The 6,068-nt window shown below is 36.9% G+C and overlaps 1 protein-coding gene across 4 annotated transcripts in view; it reads right to left on the bottom strand.

The window, feature by feature from the left end:
* Positions 1 to 6,068, bottom strand: part of LOC110021572 (SWI/SNF-related matrix-associated actin-dependent regulator of chromatin subfamily A-like protein 1) — a 94,823-nt gene that overhangs the window by 18,659 nt on the left and 70,096 nt on the right. The gene's annotated exons all lie outside the window — the stretch shown is intronic.

The raw sequence follows: 6,068 nt of genomic DNA on the forward strand, positions 1-6,068 counted from the left end.
TGTGATGGTTCATATATATATATATGTAGATTTTTTTTAAAATAATATTTTAATTTAAAATTGAGACTGAATGGATGTCATTCATTTAATAGTTTAAGTAATCGAGCAAAACATCACAAGAACACACCTATCCCGAGGAATAGACATATTACTTGGTGGTGAGACTCAATTAAATAAACTAATGAATTCATGACATCCATTTTGGTATGCGAACATTTTATTTTGACAGACAAGTTCTCCTACATAATATTAAAAAATTAGATAGGGTTTATATTATCTGGGTTTTTAAAGCTCTTTATAGAGGCAAACCCCTATAGTTAATTACCTCTCAAATGACTGAAGTCACTTAAGAGAACTCTCGATGATGATCAGAGGCATTTATGTTCATGAATTCGAAGTTTAGGGTTTCTAAGATTGAACATAGAAAAGTCAGGTGGGAAAAAAACCAAATAAGAACATTTATTTCTAGAATCAAAGGAAAAAAAAGTAGGGGATGTCATGGATCCTGAGGAAAACCTCGGTGACTTCCCAAACTATCCTATTACTTGACTTCAATTTTGATATGTTATTTGATGTTTTATCCTGCAAATTTTATTATTTAGAACTTATATTTGTGTGACACGCCTGGAAAATAGGAGGGTTTACGTCGTATCGGACGACGACCTTGGAACTTAAAGCGAGTTAGGACTTAGATTGCACAACCTAGCTGTGCAAATGCCTAAAAGATAAAGTGAGGATTTATGTCACGCTAGGCAAACCACCTCGAAATCCTATAGCTAGTTATTTAATTCTAAGGAAAGGTTTGTTGTTGTAGACCTGTTTCTTCTCTCGAAGTTGTTGTTCTGTAAATCCTCGTCGTGTTGCCCACAGTATTAGCTCAAAGTTCCACGTCGTAGCAGTTTCAGGTATGATGTTAAGTTTAAATGTACATGTAATTGTTGGGTTGGTGGTATGCCGCTTTATACCTCCTATAAAACCATATTATTGACCTCCTATTATAAGAGGTATACTACAAATAAATAAAAGAAAGAGTAGGAGGTGCAGTAAAAGAAAGCAGTAAATAGTGCAGTAAGGAAAATAATAGTAAAGAAAATGCAGTAAATGTACAGTAAAAATGAGCAGTAGAATGTGCACTAGAGACAATAAAATGCAATAAATATAAAATAAATTTGTGTACTTGACGGGTTTGCTATTCCTGTGAATGGGATTAGCGTCACATGTAAAAATAAACAAGTATAATGGGAAATTTAGCAGGTGGGACAAACATGCATTTATGTATAAAAGAACAAGTGGGAATGCATCTCATGAAAGACTCAAACAAAAACTGGGAGTGACCCACGAAAACTCAATAAAAATCTTAGAAAATGAACGAAATACCGAAGAAAACCGTAAGCATTCAGGTCGGGGTGGACACAAAATCAGGACCCTGGGTCGAAAGCAAGACCCTGAGGCACTAATAAAACAGTTAGCACCATGTATGTGCGGTCCAACACTAAGTAAAAGATTGTCGGCTTAACAATCATAGAAAATGTTAATTCATAGCATCGTTCATATGACTGACCCGTGAATTTTTCATAAAATATTCAAGAAAGATTTCATTTTTCAAAAGTGATTTTGATTTGTCATGCACTTAAAAGATTTTTGTTTTTTTTAATTAATTATGTGTGTGTGTGTGTGTGTATAGGGGTGTAAACGAACCGAACACGAACAAACAAAGCTTGTGTTCGTGTTCGGTTCGTTTAAAATTTAATTTGTTTGAAATAAGCTCGTGTTCGTTTCTTAACGAACGAGCCGAACACGAACCGAACACGAGCTGTTCGCGAACGACGAGCCAGTTTGACATCCCTAATATTAATATATAAAAATAATATTATATATTAATTATATAACTTATATTATATAAATATACAATATTTATATTAGTATATTACTACTATAGTATATTAATATATTATTATTATTATTTTATTATATATTATAATTCATAAAATTTAATGTTTTAAAATATAATAAATTTTTTTTATCTAATTATTTTATATTATTTTATATTTCAAACAATAACGATTCGAACACGAACGAACGCATCACTGTTCGTGTTTGGTTCGTTTAACTAACCGAACGAAAAAAATTTGTTCGCGTTTGTCTCGTTTACTTATCGAACGAATCGAACACGAACTCATTGACGAACCGAACACGAACTGTTCGCGAATAACGAGCTTTTTTGACAGCCCTATGTGTGTGTATATATATATATATTATTTAAAGAAATTTTCATACCTTAGAAAGTTAATAAGTCGGTTCTATTGTTAGGCTGGAACTTCTAACTGTCTGTAAAAGCAAAGGGTGACTCTTTAGTAAGTGTTTTAGAGACGATAATGTCAATCTCTAATTCTCTCAAATTCACTGAGTCAGGATTGTGCTAGAGCTTCTCACACATACCTAGATGTCTTTTTCATCATTGTCCTTAAACCCCGAAACCGTCCTACTTACAGCCTTATGTGATGGTTCATATATAATGGAAGTCATATATGTGCGCTTATGTTTTAGACATAAGTACCTAAATCAAACCAAGAAGTAAGAAAAGAAAAAAGAAAAAAAAATGGGGTGAGAGAGAGAGAGAGAGAAAGGGCTAACCCACCTGAAATAGTAAAGAAGTGAAACGAAGAGAGAGAATAACAGATGGGTTAGCCTAAAAAAAAAAGAAAACGCTAAAAATCTTTTTAGAACAACAAGCAAATCAGCCCCACCTTTATGTAATATCTTGTATGGGTACACTATGAAGAGTTCAATCCATTCCTACCGCTCAATTCCTATATGTTTCCATATTTGACATCCACCTCACTTCCCTCTGAGTTTATGCCACCCAAACCTCTCATATCGCAATAAAGGTACCCTCATCACCACATTTTTAAAAGTGAAACACAAATTTTCATGCATATGTTTACGACGTAAGAATGTTATAAGTGCAAACATCCAAGTTGGAGTATTAGATATCTACACACACATATATACATATATATAAGAATTGTATGACCCATGCATAAATATAAAATAATCGTGGATGTAGATAGAAGCATTTACATACGCATCAAATGAGACTTATGTTCTCACATATCAGACACCTAAACCACTCATATTTACATACCTACGCAAGATTCAATAGTAAAAGTCAACTAAACCTCTCCAAAACAGGTGCCGAAAAGCCAACAAAACTTCTCCAAAACAAATGCCAAAAAGCCAACAAAACTTCCAAAACAAATGCCAAAATGCCAACAAAACTTCTCCAAAACAGGGCAAAAGTGCAGCTCATACATCAGAAAAAACAGGCCAAAACCTGCAGCCTACCCCTCACCAAAACAGTGCAAAAAAGCAAACAAAACTTCTCCAAAACAAGTGCCAAAATGCCTACAGCCCAAAAACCACCGAAATCAGGCTAAAACCGAAGCCCACAAACCACCAAAATCAGGCTAAAACCGCAACCCAAACCTCCCCAAAACCAGGCCAAACATAGCCCATAAACCGCTAAAATCAGGCTAAAACTGCAACCCACAAACCGCCAAAATCAGGCTAAAACCGCAGCCCAAACCTCCCCAAAACCAGGCCAAACCGCAGCCCATAAACCTCCAAAATCAGGCTAAATTCACATCCCACAAACCACCAAAATCGGGCCCAAAACTGCAGCCCAACCCTCCTCAAAACCAGGCCAAACCACAGCCCATAAACCGCCAAAGTCAGGCTAAAACTGCAGCCCACAAACCACCAAAATCGGGCCCGCAGCCCAAACCTCCCCAAAACCAGGCCAAACCACAGCCTATAAACCCCAAAATCAGGCTAAAACCGCAGCCCACAAACCACCAAAATCGGGCCCAAAACCGCAGCCCAAACCTCCCCAAAACTAGGCCGAACCACAGCTCATAAACAAAGATCGAAACCTTTCCAAAACAGTACTTAAATCAGCCCAAAAACTTAAACCCTTCCGAAACAGTGAATAATCAGCCCTAAAACAATGTTTGAATCTGCCCCAAACCATAAGTATAGGCACCCAAAAATAGCGAGTTTACAAACTCAGCAGATGTATTTTTGGTCTTTCCAAATCAACAAATAAATCATCTCATTACTGCTAAAAAAAATGTTCATATATCAGGCAGTGCTAAAGAAATGTTCATCCAAGTCATGAACCATCCAGAAGTACAAAGTAAATGAAGATTTCATTTATGATGTTAAAACTCTCCCAACTTAAGATGATAGGGGAAGAGGGAGCCTCTTCTTCTCTTCTCCTCTTTTTTTTTGTTTTGTTTTTTTTGTTTTTGTTTTTTTTTTCAAAATCAGCTACATAAAGAGCAAATGAGAGCTTCAACACCCCTCTTCATACCACCAAAATGAAAGCCTAAATGAATATTCTAAGCATTGTTTTTGGAATCGGCCAAATGGGGAGCAAAGAGAAATTCCTAAAAAAGAACTACTCTAAATTCCAAATATTTTTCCAACCATGCCAAAGTGAGAACATGTATATCTATATATATGCTTCAGCAAAACAGTGAAATAATGAGCAGGTAACAGGTATCCGAATTATTTTAAGATGGCCACCGAAACTTCCTCACAATGGTAGATCAAATGAGAATGTAGCAAATAAACCAAGCATGGATCTTATAAATGTCAAGAGGCTTTATCCTGTCATGAAACTAATAGGCAAGCAGGAATTTCAACTTCAAACTGCATCAATAAGCAAAATTAGAGGTGTTTCTCCATATGTAAAGAAAAATCGTACCTCTTGAATTTCCATAAGCACCCCAAATGAACAAAGCCTTTGCCTTTTATTTGACTAAACATGAAGAACTTCCAATTTCTATAATTCTCCCATACACAAGCATAGTGATAAGCAGGTAAGGAAAATGATGTTCGCTTGCTTGATGGGAAATATATATGGATTGAAACATAAGTATAATGAGTATCTTCGTTAAAATCCTCAACAATGCATGAAAAAGGGAGGAATGACTTACCTTGGACTTACCGAGGGCAAAGCGCATGCGATAGGGACGGGAGGAAGTAGCGACAAGCGACGCAGAGTGGCGTGGAGAGTAGGTGGCGACAGAGGGCATGGTGACAGGGAGAAGCTTTTAGGCATAGGTGAGAGTACGACGAGGGGATCTCGGGTCGAAACTGCGCGAAGAAGAGAGCTACTCGGCTAGGGTTCGAACGCGGCCGCTCGTGGGAGGAGGAGGATCGGGTCGACCGAATGGCATGCGGTGGGATAGGGCTCGCGTGCGACTCGAGAGGAGTAAAATCGAGCGAAAGGGAAGTCGGGTGCGTGACTTAGGGATTTAGAAATTTAGGAATTCTCTTTTTTGTAAAAAAAATGTTTAATACTTAGAATTTCACAATTCACACGCTATTCGTTTATGCACGAAATCATATCAAAATAAGTGTCCTTCCTAAGTGAAATTAACGTTCCGGACGCGTTGGCGCGGTCCGTTTCGTCATCCGAGGTCTTTCGAACAATCTTGTAGAAGATCGGGTCAATGCGTCGAATTCAATTTTCTTAATATTTTGGGTTTGCAATCAATCGTTTCAAAATCTTATTTAAGTTTTGATTAATTATGCAACATTTAAAGGCATAAGCGACGTGAATTGCAATAGTTAAATGTGTTGATTGTTCGAATTGCAAAATTTGTGCGCGTGAATATGCAAATTGGGAATGAGGCAATCTTAGGGCTTAATGATCCTATAGAGACTCCTTTTGAGTTCCCTCATGTTGGTTTCAACATCCTATGTTTTAGAGGCCAGAAACCACACATGCGGAACTCCAAAAGAGTAAAGAAGTAGTTTGAATTTCTAAAATAAGGTGGGTCATACTACTAAGACTCTAAGATAGTCAATGGGAGAATCATAATGCTAGACCCTAAACGCTAAGAAGAAAAATAGACCTCGCTAAAAATGAGATCAACTGCTATCTTAATCAATTTCAAATAAGAAACATAATTTTCACTGTAACTAGCACACAGAACTATTAAAACTCACTTCAACAAACTTCATGACGCGGGAGCTATCAACACCACTGTCGCTCTTCC

This window comes from Phalaenopsis equestris, unplaced genomic scaffold, assembly GCF_001263595.1.
Source record: "Phalaenopsis equestris unplaced genomic scaffold, ASM126359v1 Scaffold000135, whole genome shotgun sequence".
NCBI lineage: Eukaryota > Viridiplantae > Streptophyta > Magnoliopsida > Asparagales > Orchidaceae > Phalaenopsis > Phalaenopsis equestris.